The following is an 18,255-nucleotide window of genomic DNA, read 5'->3' as shown; positions in this document are numbered from 1 at the left end:
GGCTTCAAGCTGCACCCGCAGCAATGTCAAAAACTGCAGGAATTGCATTTGTATGCAGAAAGAGGCAGGCACCGCGCGGTGCCTGCCGCTTTCTGCATACAAATGCCCATGTGCACCCCCCACCCCCCTTCACCTAGGGGGCCCGCAACGGGCCCCCGCAGTGAAGTTACACATGCTTTTCCACGGCGGAAAAGCAGCCGCGGAAAAGCATTTTTCACATCCCATCCTAATCTGGCTGACGGTGTCTGAGAGACACCGTCACCATATTAGAGCTTTTCCGCCGCGGTTGTAAGCCAACCGCGGCGGAAAAGCAGCGGACGGAAACCAGGACCCACCAGCCATCCTAATGTGGCGGTGGGTCTTTGGTGGGTCCGCAGCGGATTTCCCCCATCCTCCGGGCCGGCGGTGGCTTCCGCCGGCCCAGAGGATGCGGAAAATCCGCTATCCTAATAAGCCCCTAACTCAGGAAAATACTAGGTGTAAAAAAAGCAGCGCTAACCGCGGTTAGCGCTGCTTTTTTGATCACTAACAGGGTTAGCGATATCCTTGATAATAGGAGAAATGTCGCTTAACAACATTTCTCCTATTATTTTTCTATGGAACTCCCCCTTTGCATCTCATTAGAGATGCAAGGGGAAGCGTAGAGAAAAAGGGTGCTAACATGCGAATTTGTGTGTTAGCACCCTGTTGCTGATAGGGAGACAATTTTATCTCCGCTTTCTTGGCTTTTAAAGCCAAAAAAGCGGAGATAAATCCCTTGATAATATGCCCCCAAGATTTTAAATTGCTTCTGTAATCATCACAAAAGTAATTATAAAATGTGCCTTGCGATTTTGAAGGAAATTGGCAGTGTTAGCGGAGCCCCTTCGTCCAAAGCAAGACACTGACTGAGGCCAACTCACACGGGTGTCACCTCTCTTTTTAGAACTGCATAATGACAACAGACCCCTGATGTTTCTTTCTGTATCCGCACATTAAGAATGTTATTAGAACAATTGTAGCTCGTTGCTGTTCTCTCTTGTGCATACATTTTTAAGTAATGATTTCATAACATACTGCTGGTAGTGTGAAGTAATATAACATCAAATGTAATCTACATTACCATGAATATTTTCTGTGAGATCACACAGTGAAAACGTGTATCACGGTTACTGTATAAACCTCATTAAAATGTTGTGTTTTGAGTGTAATTCCCAAAGAGCCCATCATATGTTGTTAATGTCGCCTATGATCAGAGCTCTGACATGCTGATGGGAATAACACATAGTGGACCCACCGTGAATGTTATCATTACTGGCATGTTGAGAAAGTGCAATCAGGTTTCGAAGAAAGAAAATCTAATTTCCTAGATATTGCTCTGCGCTTCAGCCTCAAAGAAGATGTCGCGTGTGGACCGCCTCTCATCTTAGAACTGCATAATGACAACCAACCCCACATTTCTTTGTTTAGCTGCACATTAGGAATGTTATTTGAACAATTCTAGCTCCTTGCTGTTCTCTCTATCATCTCAAACACAAAATCATTAATATATTTAGAGTTTTTGAAACTAAGCAAACATCAAATCATTGGGCAACTTGCTATTGTGCCAAGAGAAAGTTCTGCAGAAGTTACAGCTTCTAATAGTTTTGAACATCTTTAGCTTTCCAAAGAAAAAACAAAGCCTGTTCATGCTAAGTGATGAGAACAAAGTGTGATTTGCTGTCACGAGATATTGGCTCACTTCACATGGGCTACCAGTGAGGAGCCGATATCACACGCACCCGGTCCATGCCTGGGTAATCATTTTTGTCAGTTTGGACAATTTCCCACACAAATAAGGGACATTTTTTGTCATTTGTACAGGAAAAAATACCACTGGTGAGTCACTTGTTGGGCTGGATTTGGTCCTGTCACTGACAGTGCCCACCGTATCATGAGGCACACACACTGCCAGCAACTGCCTGTCCCACACTACCAGCTGTACTGGAGCGAATGTATGACATTTTTCTGCATTCTGTCCATCAATTGTTGTTTTTGCATTTGTCACCCCAAGTGGGACGGATATACCCATACATGGGTCCCGTGCTCTCCATGCCACTGGAGTCCAGCTATCCTGGCTGATGAGGGCTGAATGCTCGAAAACGGTCCTAGGATGCTTGTTTCCAGTCCAGGGAGGACCTGGCCTGGCAGTTCGGGCTGGACTGCTCCCATTTGGCGCAGGGTCAAGACTGATTTGCAGATGGCTGGGTTCAAACTGGAATGGCATGGGGAGCAAACAAAACAATGGATTTAGGCCCAGATCTCTGTACTGGGGTGAATGAATGACATTGTTCCATCAATTGTTTTTGAAATTGAATTAGAGTCACCCAATGACACTTTTTAGAAAGCTGTCTTGTTGTTCTAGGGGGAGTGGTCTCGCGCCGGATGAAGATGGCGGCTAAGGGTTGAGCTCTGCTGGGTCGCGGGGCTCTTTTAAACATTTGCAGCCATTTCTTGCATCTTGCATCGTTTGTGAGCGGGCATCCCCCTCGGAGCTCCCATGAAGGGTCGGAGCGGCGTTTGAAGCTGCTCCGACTAAGAAACACTGCATGCCTGACTTGGCAGTGTCATCGGCAGACTTCCCTCATTTACGTGCGAGCGGCCGCCATTTCATGAGCCTGCCACTCGCTTCACACGACCTCCCATTGAGGTAAATCCAGCGTTGTGTTTCAACGCCTGGCAACGTTTTTTTTTTCCTTTCTTCTCCGCATAGCTGCCTACCACTTCGAATATACATGCATTCCTCGCATATTTCTTTTTTTTTTTTTCTCTTTTCCTCTGTTTTTTTAACGGAGGTTAACTATGAAGTTCCAATTTTTCTCTGCCCATTTTTTCATATGGCCTCATTATAGAATTTTTTGCCTTCTTGCTTTTGTGCATTGACTTTCCGTTCATGCGATTACTCGTTGCTTGGACTATTTCTCTGTTTTAAGGAAACAGGTAGAGGGGCATGTTAAGAATTTTTTTTTTGATATATGCCATTTGGTCCTTCTCAATTTCTCAAGACTGCCTCCCTATACATAAATTGTACTATTGCATGATCATACTGAGGTCACCTCTTAAGGTCTAACATTGTTCGCAAGGGGAAGGAAAAAAACACACAAAAAAAACCTGCTGCCTTGTGAACCTGCCGCTGCTTCATCAGACCCCCTGCGTCGAAGTGTGATTTTGTATCATATGGGCAGGTTGAGATCTCCGTTAAAAGTAGTACATCATCCTTCTTGGCGTTCCACGATGGCTAGTGATATTTCTCCTCCTTTCAGAGCCTCATCTTCCGGTAAAAAACCCAAAAGAGTAAAAAATATATACTCTCACCCATTTTTCATCACATAACCGAGTCCTTGATACTATTCTTGATGAGGTGAGGGGTTAGAACTCATTTATGTCCACTACTAAGGAGAAACTTCAACAAATTGAAGATAGGTGGATTGCCATGGAAGCGAAGGTATTTGACATGGAACAGCGCATTCGTGATTTGCATTTCCTTTACTGGAACAGGAAATTCAACGTTTTAAGCTTCACACTCAGGATCTTGAAAATCGCAATATACATAATAATCGTCTTTATGGCTTACCAGAAAATTTGAAGGGTCCAGACCTCATCCTTTTTCTTAAGAGGTTTCTGCCTGAGCTCTTTGATCTTCCAACAGAGCCTTCACTAAATATTCAACGTGCTCATCGCCTTGGACGTATTCAACCTAACTCTAACAGACCTAGAGGAATTATAATGTTATTTTTTGGAGTTTACGGATCTTATGCATGTGCTTCAAGCAGCCAAATTAAAGCGTCGCCTTGTATGGTCTGGTTACATATTTTATCTTTCTCAGGATCTCTCCAATGTGACTAATGCCAGAAGGAAGGAGTTTCTAGCCCTGTGCCCTCAGCTGAGACAGTTAAATATTCGATATGGAATTTTGCACTCATGCCTGTGTAAAATTACTCTTAATGGTTCTTCTCGCTCATTTGATGAAATGTTAAATTGAGGTCTTTCATCCAAAGAATTTCACCAAATTCTGTCGATGGTTCTATCCAAAGTCTCTAATTCTTCGTCTCTAATTTCCATGCTTTTCTTTATCTAATTCTTTATGGCTGTTCATATTTCTATCTTTTTATATCCTTCCCTCTGTCATTCCGTCTGTCCTCGTGCTGTTACGCCCCATGTTCCATTTGTTAATTGTTCCTCTTAGATCTGGATCTCTTTCCTTGATCTATCTCCTCCCTTTTCTATTCCTTTTTCCTTTCTTCTTCTTGGTTTTTATCCTTTTTCTATTCTTTTATGTTTGTTCCCTTTTTTATGGCATTCTACATGTTGCATGTGCCTATGGTTGTTGTTTATTGTTATACAGTTCGCTTTTTTTATTCATCTCATATGTGGTGTTTTTTTCCTTCCAGTTGTTCTACTGAAGTGTATAATCTCCATTCATGTATTACCCTTCCATCCCTCCAATATGTGTAATGTTGTTACATGGAATGTTCGTGGTCTTGTTCATCCCGTGAAAAGACAAAAGGTATTCTCTCATTTGTCTAAATTAAATTCTCATGTTTCATTCATTCAAGAAACGCACTGTAATGAAGCAGAATCGCTTAAATTAAAAAGGCAATGGGTGGGTGAAGTTGTTTATTCTCCTGCATCAAATAGGAAGGGGGGTGTTGCTATATTATTTCACAAATCACTACATGTGCACATTTTATCTATACAATGTGATACCGATGAACGATGGGTAATGGCTAAGGTTGTAATACAAAATAAAGAACTAGTCTTATTGAATATTTATGGTCCTGTTAAACCAGACCCAGAATTTTGGAATAGTATTAAAGTTTTACTTTCCTCCATTGATAGCCCGAATATTATTGTTGCTGGTGACTTTAAGCAATGGATGGATCCTTTTTCTGATAGACAATCCAAGTGTAAATTCAGCCCAGTAAAGTCCCATAAATCATTTCAATCTGCCATTGCCTCTCGTTCATTATATGATGTATGGAAGACCTGTAACCCTGATTCTCTTGAACTTATCTTATTTTCCAATGTTCACCATACCCGTTCCAGAATTTATTATATTTTGGTTAGTAAACCCTTACGCCCATTTATTCAATCCTTGGAGACTGGATTTGTTTTTATTTCTGATCATGCCTCTGTCATTTCTATTTGTGACCTTTCCCTCAGTTCTCCAAAATTTTGTCGTTGGAAACTTAATAATTTTTTGATATCGGACTCTGTTTTTATAACTGAAGCTACTGCCTTTAATAATGAGTTTTTTACTATTAACAACCCTCTGGACACCTCTATTCCTAATAATTGGGATGCTTTTAAGGCCTCCTATTGTGCCTTCACTATTTCATATTCAACAAAAAAGAAGAAAATTGCAAATGCCAAATATACAGCTTTACTACAACAACTCAAACTGTTGGAACATAATTACTTTACTTCTAAATCTCCCTCTGTTCTTCATGAATTGATTAAGGCCAACTCTTCTCTTAATAAACTTGCTACAGTTGATGCTTATAATGTCCTTCTTAAAATTAAGTCCAAGTATCACAGGGGTCAAAATAAAACTGGTAAGATGCTGGCCAATTGTTTAAAAATGAAATCTGAACGTAAAAATATTGGACCCATTTTAAACAAATCTACCAACAACTTAGCGTCCTCCGATGAGGATATTGCCTCTGCATTTCAGGATTATTACCAATAATTATATTCTGACGATACGAATCCCTCTAGTCAAATTGTACACACCTTTTTTTCTGGTCTCGCGAAACCCCCTTTGCTACCTGATGAATTTGAATTACTAGAAAAAGAAGTTACTCTTCATAAGATAACTAATGCTATTAGATCTTTAAAAAATCGAGAGCACCAGGCCCTGATGGTCTTTCTGTTTCATTTTTTTCAACTTTTTCCTCTATTTATGCTCCTAAACTTCTGGACCTTTTTAACTCATTTCTTGTTGATTCTAACGCTTCTGGTTCCTTTATGAAAGCCTTGATTGTTCTTATTCCTAAAACCTGACAAAGATCACTCCCTTTGTAAAAACTATCTTCCCATATCATTAATTAACTATGATTGTAAGATTCTTGCTAAAATCCTTGCCTCTCGACTTAAGAATATTATTCCACTATTGGTCAAAACTGATCAAGCTGGTTTTGTTAAGGGCAGATTGGCTGTGTATAATGCTCCTATGTTTGCTAATGTTATCTCCTTTGGGAAGAAATGTAAGTATCCACTTGCTGCATTGTCCTTAGATGCCGAAAAGGCTTTTGATCGTATAAACTGGCATTTTATGTTTAATACACTTCAGTGGTTTGGTTTTGGTCCAACTTTTATTTCTTATGTTAAATTTTTATATTTCTGTCCCCGTGCTGGTATTTTTGTGAATAACCGTTTAAAAAAAAAAATGTAATTATCTAAGGGTACACGTCGGGGTTACCCTCTCTCACCCTTGTGATTTGTTTTATGTCTTGAACCCTTCCTTGAGCGTATTCGTGTTAATACACTTATTTCTGGCTTTAAACATAATTGAAGAGAAACTAAAATGTCAGCATACGCTGATGATATTTTGGTATATATGTCTAATCCTAATACCGCCATCTCTCCTTTTTTGGATGAGGTTCAGTTGTATTCCAATATTTCTGGACATAAGTTGAACTTTTTTGAAACAAAAGTCCTACCCTTGAATTCTCTCTGTTACCAATATATGTTTGATTATACTAATTTTACTTGGTGTCCCACAAAAATGAAAAACCTAGGTATTTGGTTCTCTTCAACTTTAGCTACCACAATTAGCTTTACGTTTAATACACTAATTACTAAAATACAGTCACTACTTCTTTCTTGGCCCCCCCTTCACTTATCTTGGTGGGGTAGATTGGACACTATTAAAATGATGGTTGTGCCTCATGTCCTATATGCACTACCCATGTTACCCTATCAGATCCCTATCATATTCTTCACAAATTAACTCTATTTGTACAAAACTTTTATGAAATAACAAACATCCCCGCATTGCTATGATGAAACTCAAACGTCCCAAATCAGAAGGCGGTGTGCGTTTTCCTGATTTTAAATCTCATCATTCTGAATTTTTAATTCTGCAATTTTTTGCCCTAACTTATGATTTTGCTGATATCCCTATTCCTCGCTGGATTGTTTTTGAACTTTTCCTATCGAAAGATTTTTCTTTTCGAAACATGATTTAGATGTCTAATTGTACTTTAATTTCAAATAATCCCATTTTAAAATATTCCCAACATTTACTATTTAATATTCTGTCTGATGGTCTAGATTCTTTTCAATGTTTTTTGCCCTCTACTGTTTGGTATAATAAATGTCTCAAATATAAACGTAAGTCATTTTATTACAAGCATTGGAAGGAGGAGGGAATTATGTTTATTCATCAATTGATTCGACATAGCTCTGTTATTCCCTTTCTGAGTTACAATTGCAATATCATTTACCTGACACATTTCTTCACGAATACCTTTTACTATCAACAGCTTTACAACCCTACTTAACCTCTAACAATTTCGCTTCAGCATCACCCTCACTTATTCCACTTACACCATTATATAGTATTTCTCAAGACCATAGGCCTAAGGCTGCTCATATTTATAAGATGTTGTTATCGCCTGTTACTGAAAGACCTAAATCTCATACAGAATTAGCCTGGGAAACAGACTTATCTTTATTGCTTTCTGTTTCTACTTGGGATAAATTATGGCCCAAGTTATTTAAAATTTCTATTGCCGCTCATATAACTCAATCTTTACATTTTATTTATAATAGAGCTGTTATTACTCCTGTTTGTTTATCCAAGTTTTCCCCTACTTCCTCGACCCTTTATTGGTCCTGTTCTGAATCCACTGGGACTTTAATTCATCACCTTTATGACTGTTCTAATGTATTCACGTTTGGGTAATCTATTTGGTCCAAATGTATGAACATATTTCACTGTAATATTTTGTTATCTTTGCAAAATATTTTTCTAGGTTCATCCTCACCAGATTTAGATGACTCTCTTCCTATTTCTTTGTTGTTTGGTCTGTTTATTGCTCTAGCATTCAAAGTAATTTTGTCCTGCTGGAAAGATAATTCTAAATTATCATCATTAACTTGGTGGAACTATATTTGTGATGAGCACAGAATTGCCAATGTTTCTTCTCTTACTCTTTCTCAGAAAATTAAATCTGATCTTCTTTGGCTACCCTTTACCTCTTATCTTTCTACCAATGCACCTATGCTTTAATTTCTACCTTCTTATTTTTCTTCTATTTTGATATATATATATATATATATATATGCACATGGTGTGAACAAGAGCACTCGTTGCTCGAAACGCGTCGCCTGAGAGGTCAATAAATCTACCTTGCCGACAGCCTGGGGTCCGTGTCTTCATTTCGCCATGGTACGGAAGTGGTGAAGGTTCGTGGTTTATATATTTATATATATATATATATATATATATATATATATATATATATATATATCTTTTTCTTATTTTTCTTCTCTGTCTTTTTCCCTCCTCTCTTTTCTCTTTTTTTACTCTTCTCTTCTCTTTCAAACTATTTGCTCCTGTTTTTCTTTCTCTCTTTCCACTTATACATTAATTGTTATATTGTATTTATAATGTGTTTATTTGTCTAATAATGTGTTTCTTTCTCTGAAAACTCAATAAAAAATGATTAAACAAAAAAAAAGAAAGCTGTCTTGTTCACTAATATGATATGCCTTGCTGTGAAGGACCTGCAAGACAGTCAAATGGCACCACGGAATATGGGAGTAACCTAAGAGGGAGTTTGACAGTTGTGTACTCTTCTTCCTCCTTTTACTGTATGTTATGAAAAAATCTGGAATCTGACATTTTCAAAGTCTGCGATGAGCTTGAGGACAGAGAAAGGTTCAGGATTTCTCAAGCTGCGCAGCAATAAATTAGATCAGTCTGTTTTGTCCACATTGTTTACACCTAATTCAGCAGAATGTCTGCAAAGGGCGCCTTACACATGCCTGCACATGGCTGGCTCTAGGGCGGAGCGCGGTGCCACAGAACTGGGCATTGACGTTGGGGAAGGGAGTTGTTTTCTCATATATATGAGGGAATTAAAAGCGCCTACTACATGATTTCTTGCCTCCAGAAAATTTCTGGCAAAAATAAAAATGTCAAAATGACTCTAGTGATTAATGGATCTGATGGCGAGAGATTGAGTTTCGTCACCATGCAGATCACAACGCACGTGTAGCGAAATAGTTAATTGGATAACTGTTTTTGTCAGAGAGATCCCATTATTACTTGCAGTTTAGAAGTTAAAATACTAATTTAGAACATTAAGCTACTGTCGTGTATTTCTATAGGTTCTGAATCGATCCCCCTATTCCTGACCCTATTCTGGTTAAACTAACTAGCTAGTTAACTAACAGTCAGCCCATGAGGCAAGAAATCCCCCATGATGCAGATACCGATATCTGACGCAGTCACACTACGGCACAGGAACGTGTTATCTGATTAGGTCATAACGCTTAAGATCTAATTAGACAAGCGACATTCCTCCAGCCCCTGATAAGGCATACGACGTTCTCATAACAAATCAAACCTATGACAACCTGGATAATCCGTGCGGCCATTGTTTTGATTTCACAGAGAACTTTAGTAAAGAATGTGCTAACGAGCAAGTCGTATGACATCTTTATTGATGTACCTATGTCCATCCTTACGTCAATCCCGGCACCTTTAAGGTATAAATATTGCCGACCTTGCCCTATGCAAACACACGCGTGGTGACAAGACGGAGCAGCCATACTTGCCGAAGCCGAGAGCAGAAGCAGACCCCGCTGGCAGCAGCCCCGCCTTCCTGACGCGCTGAGAGACGCGCTGCTATCTCAAGCCGAGAGACCCAGCACCGGCGCTTTCGGGCAGCCCTCGCAGGCAGCCTGGAATATCGAGAGCAGAGAAAGAGATACCATTCCTCATTCATCCTAAATTCCAGGTACAGAACTGAATAACCCCTCACAGAGAATTCTTTAGTTATTCACTTGGCAAAAACAAACTTAACTTAAACTGTAACTTTCTATTCCCGCCCACGCATTAGACTTAGGTCAGGTACACGGGGTAGGCGTATTTAGAAACACCAGTTGAGTACGTTTAGTCAAATGTATATGTGTATGTAAATATATTTTAATCATTTTAAAACATCATATGGCTCAGAAACCATATCAATGTTTTTACAGTATTATTTTATACTATTGCTTTTAATGTATGCACTTTACTTAACTATAAGTATCGCAATAATATCGATCCATTTCTCATGTATGAGAAAAGAGACTGATCAATAAATAACACCTTTTATTGAACACGCCCGTCTCTTCCTTTTCTCTACATTCTGATGAGACTAAGAATGCACGTACTGACTGAGTAAAATAATTGCCTTGTGCTCACACGACTCTTGAGATTGACTCTTGATTAGGGGAGAGCAAAGTTGTCATGTTCTATGGTTGTCAGAAACTAAATCCCTTCTTGTCTAATCAGGGGAGTTAATTCTTCCTTGAACATTCGAGAAAGTTTCTAGCGAACTCTGAGCTTAGCTGGCAAACCCAAAAATTAAGTCTAGTATTGACAGTAGTAGACCTAGTTAACGTCTGGCCTAGGCCTTTACTGCTGTAGGTACTATTCCAATGCGCAGAGCCTATTGGGAAGATAGGAGCTACACTACATGGTGCCCAACGCGTTTGGAAAGGGCGATAAAACTAACGTAAGACATTTAGAGTAACTCAGTCGTGCTTTCTCACTCAGACCCCTTTTCCCAAATACTCCAAAGACGTCTGGAGTGGGTGAAAGGTTATATCCTCCAAAACCTCGCAGGAGGGAACTCCTTTGTATGGTTCTTGGTATAGTCAACGTTGAAGGATAAAAAACAGTTCCAAAATATTGTGTATCTAATCTTTGTTCCATAAAGAAACCTGATCTGCAAATTAACATAATACCATCCTGTCAATAAAATGGAAGACAGTGATGAAGAAAGAGAGGCAGTTAGATTAGCAGCTGAAATAGCAGCAGCTGATACTACAGCACTCGGTGCAGACCCGGATATAATACTCATCCAGGTCGCCAAAAGAAGATCTATAACTCTAAAACTTATAGAAAATGGACTGACACCTAGAGGTGGCACAGTCATATTCGTAATTGAGGCACACGAATATCGGCAGACAGAGGTATACTATACATGGATACATTTTCCAGCAGCTAATGCTGTAACAAAGTACTTCCACTATTACAAAGTAGAGGAACCTCCTAATGAGTACACTCCTTTCGAGGAGGTGGAAGTACCACTCAAATTCCAAGAGCATTTGCTCTTATTTGATGGCGCCCTAAAACATAACAATCACATTACAAGGCTCGGTCCTTTAGGAAGACCAGGAGCAACATGGCCGGTCTTAGCCGGATACACACCACATCCAGACATCGACGAGATGCCTGCACCACAGCTGTTAATACAGCTAAAACAATTACTAAAAATTCATAGACAATTAGTTCAGTATGTAATGCGGACTTCAACAATTCAGCCAGCGATTAAACTTCCACAGCTGACCCCTCACCAGGGGAACACAAATAAAATTACACCACAGAACATCCAATCCTGCCTAGGTAAAGTTCCAGCTAAACGGGAACAAATACCATTCTGGTTGGCACAGAAAATCACCCAAATAGAGGCGGTGTTTCCTGACACCACCCCGCTGGAAAAACACAGGATTCTGACTATATGTCTCCCAATGGGAATCACACCACACATAGAGGACTGTGACACTTGGGGTACAGTCTTTGCTTCCATCTATACAAAAACGCACGGTGTCCCATCCATTTCGGTGATACCAGATGTGCTAAAACAAATTCAAGATGAATACGGTCCAGAACCTGCTTTAACTCTTGGTATGAAATTACTGAAAGACTTCAAGCAGGTCTCGGCTATATTACTAGCCAACATAAAAGGTGAAGCAGCAAATGTGGCGATCCGCCAGAGGTTAAAAGAGACAGATATAGCAGACCAACCAGCTGAAATTGCCAGAATCATAGAAAAATCCTATGAAGAACTAGGCAGAGATAGTCTAGGTGGAATACCAGTAAAACCGCAACTGACTACTAGTCCAGAAAAAATATTTTTTAATAATAATAATTCACCAAAAAAGAACTGGGATGGAAACAAACAATCCAATCCTAAAGAAAAGAAATTCCAGTCCAGAGGAAGGTCTCCTAGGCGAAGAGATAAATCTCCAAACCTAAGACAGAGGTCACCGCAGAGTGACTCCTCTGGGAATCGATATAACCTTAGAAATAGGGATAATATTAAAAAACCTGATAGATATCAAGACATTGATACACGTCCCTCTCAATCTTTTCAGAATTCCTCGCAGAAATCGGAAAGAAGAGGACGATCAGAAGAGCACGCCAAGTCCAAAGACAAGGAACCTGCTCAACTGAAAAAGAAATTACAATTTCCCAAAAAGAAGGTAGCCATTATCAAGGTAGTTAACAATGCCGAGAATACTGAGGACACAACTGAAAAACGGAGAGTGGGCTCAGACAATGCTAGACAGCGCAGCAGAGGTGAGCATAGCTCGCAAAGTCCTTATGAATCATCTGGAGACAGTGGACACGAATGAATACCTTCAAGTGGAAACTGCAGATACCAGAGTTAGCAAGCCCCACAAGATATACGAGATAACGTTACGTATAGAGGGAGATAAGACTAGGAAAATAAGGGGACTATTTTGGGATAACCTCTCCAAAGGCTATGACATCCTTCTAGCTGAAAAAGACTGGCCACCAGAGTTTGTCAGGGAGTGCCCTCATGGCGAAGAAATAATTATGCCTGCCTTCTCGAATCAAATACCGATTCATAAAAAATATACACTTGCTAGAAAGTGGGCAGTGGCCTTAGCACCTGCTTTATATAAAAATCATGTAGGATGGGATGAGGATTCTCCTCCTCACAAAATCCAGTTAAAATCACAACCAACTGCACAAAGGCAGTACCCAATTAAGCAAGAAGCTAAAAAACAAGTAAATGAAATACTAGATCAGCTAGAATACCAGGGGGTGATTGAAACTTGCACCTCACAAATGAACAATCCTTTGTTTCCGGTCTCCAAACCAGACAACTCATATCGTCTAGTTTTGGATTACCGACACCTTAACACATGTTGCAAAACCTTTGCAGTGCAAAACTCACACAGTGCTGCACTAATGAATAACATAGTGCGCAAAAAATACAAAACAACCTTGGACATCTCCAATGGATTCTTTTGTCAAAACATAGCACCAGAGAGCAGATATTTAACTGCATTCTCAGTAAATGGCACTCAAAAACAATTCTGTCGGTTAGCCCAGGGGTACAAGAACAGCCCGGGGGTATTCTCAGCGAGAGTAACAGAATTACTACAACTATATGATGATGAAGCATTATCTCATGTCGATGACATTTACTTAACAGATGATGACTTGGAGACTCACTTGAAAAGAGTGAACACCATAATTCTTGGGTTCGCTGCAGAGGGTTAGAAATTCAACTTTAAAAAATCCAGAATTGCCCATCTAAAAGTTCTATACGAAGGATATGAATTATCAAGTATAGCCTGGTTGACAATTTTTTGAGAACTAGAAGAATTGAAAAATCTAAAATATGAAAAGACGTATCCTCTGCCAATCGACATTCTGCCTCTACGACATTACGCCTGTGTAATCTATACAGACGGAAATGCTCAACCCTCCGTTTGGGGAGAACATGCATACAACCCCACATGTGAGATTACAAAAGAAGTGTGGCGCGGAGGTAAATTACAACCTCTATTAACAAAATCACACTCAGTAGAAACTAATTCAGAAAAACAAACTGAAATAATCGCATTGAAAATGGCGCTAGAGAATGCGGATCGCGAATTCCCGACACTTATAGTGTCAGATTCATATTTCTGCGTCAAATCATATAACAGCGATTGGCAGACATGGATTCAGAACGGTTACAAAGATAACACAGATGCACCAATAAAGCAGAGACTGCTCTGGGAACAAGTAGCTCTTTTGAAAAAAGAACTACCAAAGACTCACGTGACACACTCACTGAGTCACCAGCGTGATGGCGTTCACGTTGTAGGGAATTCATTGGCTGAAACAGCCGCAGCGGCAGCCAGTAAACCGGCTCCCGTAGATCGAAAAAAGCGTACATTAAAATACATTGACGGTGAAACATTGCTGGCGGTGAAAACGTCATCAAAAGGCGACTGCTCAGCGTTACCGATCAACTATCCACTCAATTATACATACATAATCGATGCAAACTCCGTTCCTTTTGCTCGAATCCCTGGAGTGGGGGATAGAGTGATTCCAAACATGGACAGGAGACACTTGTTAATCGCAGACGCACATATGGGCGAGGGTCTTGGACACCTCAAACTAAAAGATTCTCTGGAAGATTTACAATCACGGTACTGGTGGCCAGGCATGAGCCTACATCATACCATGTTTGTAAAAAACTGCCCAAACTGCAACAGAAATCGCAGTGGGGAGAGAAAAAATAAAATACGGTGGAATCTGAGTGCAGATAACATCACCACTAAAAAGAATGGCTTGCGATTAACATATACAGGCTAGTTTCCACTTATAATGTAGATCCACAGCACTCGGCTGACGTCCGGACTGTTATACAAGATTTGCGAGTCTAAATGGCATATACGCTAAGAGCATGCTACGTTCGACCATTGTTTTCACTCAGGCAATCCAGCCTGGGGGGGAAACATGGCCAAATGAGCACAGCCCAGCGGGAATCTTCTCACTTCCTTCCTGAGGGTATGGGATGGTGTAAAGAAAAAACCAAGGCAGAAAGCAATCTATAATAGAAAGGATATTAGGTTCGGGAGCTGGGTGGGTCAAACATCTAATAAGTGTCCAACGTAGTCTAAATAACTTGCCAAGAAATTCTCTGAAGGGATTCAGTCCGTACGAATTATTATTCGGAACTAGGATGTTGATCTCTGACCTTGATAGTCAGACTTCAGTGGTAATAGAAAAAACCTTTGATGTCAAAGACCGTTTGGCTATTTTGCAGGACTTAAACAAAACAAGAAAAGACCTGAGCAACATACAGTTGAAACAACAGCCAACAACCACTGAAGAATCACCACCTGTCCCAGCAAGACCTGTCTGGATTCCAAAAGTCGGGGATCTAGTCAGGGAGAAGATCGCGGTAAAGAAGGAATTTGGGCCTTCTTACAGAAAAGCAGTTCCTGTCTTGTCTGTCAACGGGACAAGATCAGTTGTACTACCGCCACTTGCTGGAAAAAAGGAGAACCGAGTTGTATCCATCGACCTGGTAAAACCACAACATGTGGCCGATAACAAACAGTAGGCCAAGTGGACTCCCAATAAGTAGCAGAACACCAAGGTTTGCTACCAGTACAGAGGTCCTAACAAAGAGGCTCATCACATTCGAAACGCCTACAGAAGAACAACAAGGACTATGCAGCAATGCAATAGAACTCAGACCTCTGAAAACCCAAATAAAAACATTTAGCAGAGACACACCAATCTACAATGAAGTACCAAGTGAAAATGCAAGAAACAAAAATCCTGAACCAATTGGAACAATTGACAGAACTGCATCTGGTTACTTCATCAACTTCGATGATTCCTCTGAAGGTTTCAGCGAACAAAAGACACAGCCATCATCAAAATCCTTTAAAGACAAAGCTAAGGAACTTTTGAAACAACTGAAAGAAACATATCTGGTTTCTCCATGGATTGAATTTTGGGTGGGTTTTGGTGCATTTATCCTCATACTTTGGCTCATCATGGTTTTTACTTTGGGACGCTTCATTGAGGGAAAATATGCTAAAATGGACACAGCAAGTCAGAACATCAACTTGGTCCTCAAACCACACACATCTTCGCACGTCGAGAAAAGAGAACTTTCTTCAGAACTTTCTTCAGCCAACTTCACAGCAATTCCAATACCTGGTGGGGTAGCCTGGGACAACACTGACTATGAAATTTATGGTCCTGTCGAGATCCTTAAGTACCCACACCAAATCAAGATCTCCTTGAGTGACTTTGCAAAACCAAACTCATTTGCTGATGATTGGGACTTTGAAAGTATTAACAACATGATGTCTGACCTAGTAATGTCTGCTAAATTTACAAAACATGATTATTTGAAAGGTTCTACAAATTATGATAGTATGTATTGCTATAACCATTATGGTAACCATTTCTTACATAAATCTGCACAACCTAGAAATGTTTTAAATTATAATCAATGGGAACATTGTGCAACACCTCCAAAAGGGAGTTCAAGAACCGTTTATGACAAATATTCATACTTTCAAGGTTTTAACACAAGTAATGCTGAAACATTTTATTACAAATTGTCAAACAAGACAGGGATGAAAACCATGATAACCAACACAAAATTGATATATTCAGATTCATTCTTTGAAAAAATGAATACTTTTGGATTTGATTATTGGGACAAAAATGTTGATTTGAAAAGTGTTTGGGGTACAAAAGAATGGCAAGTACAGGGTTTAGAAGCTTTGTTTAGAGCCTGCATGATCCCAGAACAAATGATATTTTTAAATGACACTGTTCAACAAACCACCTGTCTTGGCTTAGCCAAAATCAAAGATTTAAATAACCTGTCTATTCCAAAGCCAACAATGTTTAGCAATAACTCTGATACAGATGAAGAAATAGACATAAACCATATACTTAACCAAAACAGAACACATCCTGATTGGAAACAGTGGTTGATCTGGCCCACAGATACAAATAACTGTCAAGATAGATTCCTGAATAAAACACAGGGTTTCAAAATGACCAGGCCAGACCCTAGATATCCTCAAAGACATCACCCAGGGATAATAACCACCTACAGTGTGGGCAAATTATGCCTTCAATGGCTACAAACTTCCACACTGCCTGAAATTAAGCAACACCTAACTTTACTTACTGATGGTGCTGACTTGCGTGATTTCATAATGGGACCACGCAAACAGCGTCAAAAGCGTTTCATAGCAGCCTCTGTATACGCAGCATACAATGAGGCCTGGAAGGTTACTCAAATTGAAACAGCAGAAGGAATACGGGAAATTGACCGTATTAATTTGGAAAAATCACTTTCTGTAGTGGACAATGGGTTAATGACTCTGTCCTCCAGAATATTTTCATTGGACAACATTGTGTCTTCAGCAATCGATATATTATCGCAAGACTTACTGTTATTACAACATGGTCAGTCACAATTGCGTTCTATTGTACAGCTTGGCTGGACGTTACAAAATCTGCGTTCAGGCTATGTGCCTTGGCGTTTAATCAACACAACGTCACTATTCCAAATCTTTAACCTTACTGATAGACAAATCAGTATGGCGCAGAAGGGTGCTGATTATACAATCTTGAGCATTGAAAAACTAGAAAGATTACCGTTTACAATGTCAGAACGACCTGTCAGTGAATGGATAATCCACGGAATAATAAATATTCCAATCTCAACCTTCAGGTTTCAATACTGCCAAAAATATATACAGGCTGGCATGTACGAAAAATTGGGAAAGGGGTACCTTAAAACAACTTGGAACCTGCCCTATTCACATGCATGTGTCAGTAATAAAGGACAGAAAGTGTTTCTTAGTGGCAACAATTGTGTTATGTCACTAAGCGGCACGCTTCTGTGTAACGGTATTAGTTTGCACGGAGCCTGTGAAGGGAATTCATACAACCTTTCATGTCACCAGCAAGGCGCACCTGCAACTGAAATAGAACCATTCTTTCAAAGACTCTATAATGGGAGTTACATTCTTATTGTAGACCGCAGATGTTGTAGTCTTATGCCCGGGACTCCTTATCTCGTCACTACGACGGCGAAGGTCAAGTGCTGTGGACGTTCTTTGTTCCCCAGCTCCTTTCCAGACAGGGAGGCGAGGGCATGGCCCAGTTTGAAAATTACTTCTATTCGAATAGACACTTTAAGCAGAATGAAAACAGTGCTTCTTCAGACGCCTACAAGGCTCACGTCATCAAAAGAAACGTATGATCTACAAGTCGCAAGGACGACTGCAGAGATACATACATTATTATCAACCAATTCCCCCGTACATTTCGCGGAAATCCTGAGCGAAATCTTAAATATTTCTGATACCACTGGGGTCTCAAAGGTATTTAAGACAGTATTTTCGATGGCATTAACACCATTCAAAGCCATACTGGGT

General features: G+C 39.9%; 1 protein-coding gene across 4 annotated transcripts in view; it reads right to left on the bottom strand.

The window, feature by feature from the left end:
• DPP6 (dipeptidyl peptidase like 6) overlaps positions 1-18,255 on the bottom strand; it is a 2,254,101-nt gene that overhangs the window by 733,311 nt on the left and 1,502,535 nt on the right. The gene's annotated exons all lie outside the window — the stretch shown is intronic.

This window comes from Lissotriton helveticus, chromosome 10, assembly GCF_964261635.1.
Source record: "Lissotriton helveticus chromosome 10, aLisHel1.1, whole genome shotgun sequence".
NCBI classification, from domain to species: domain Eukaryota; kingdom Metazoa; phylum Chordata; class Amphibia; order Caudata; family Salamandridae; genus Lissotriton; species Lissotriton helveticus.
This window is presented reverse-complemented; position numbering and strand designations above follow the sequence as displayed.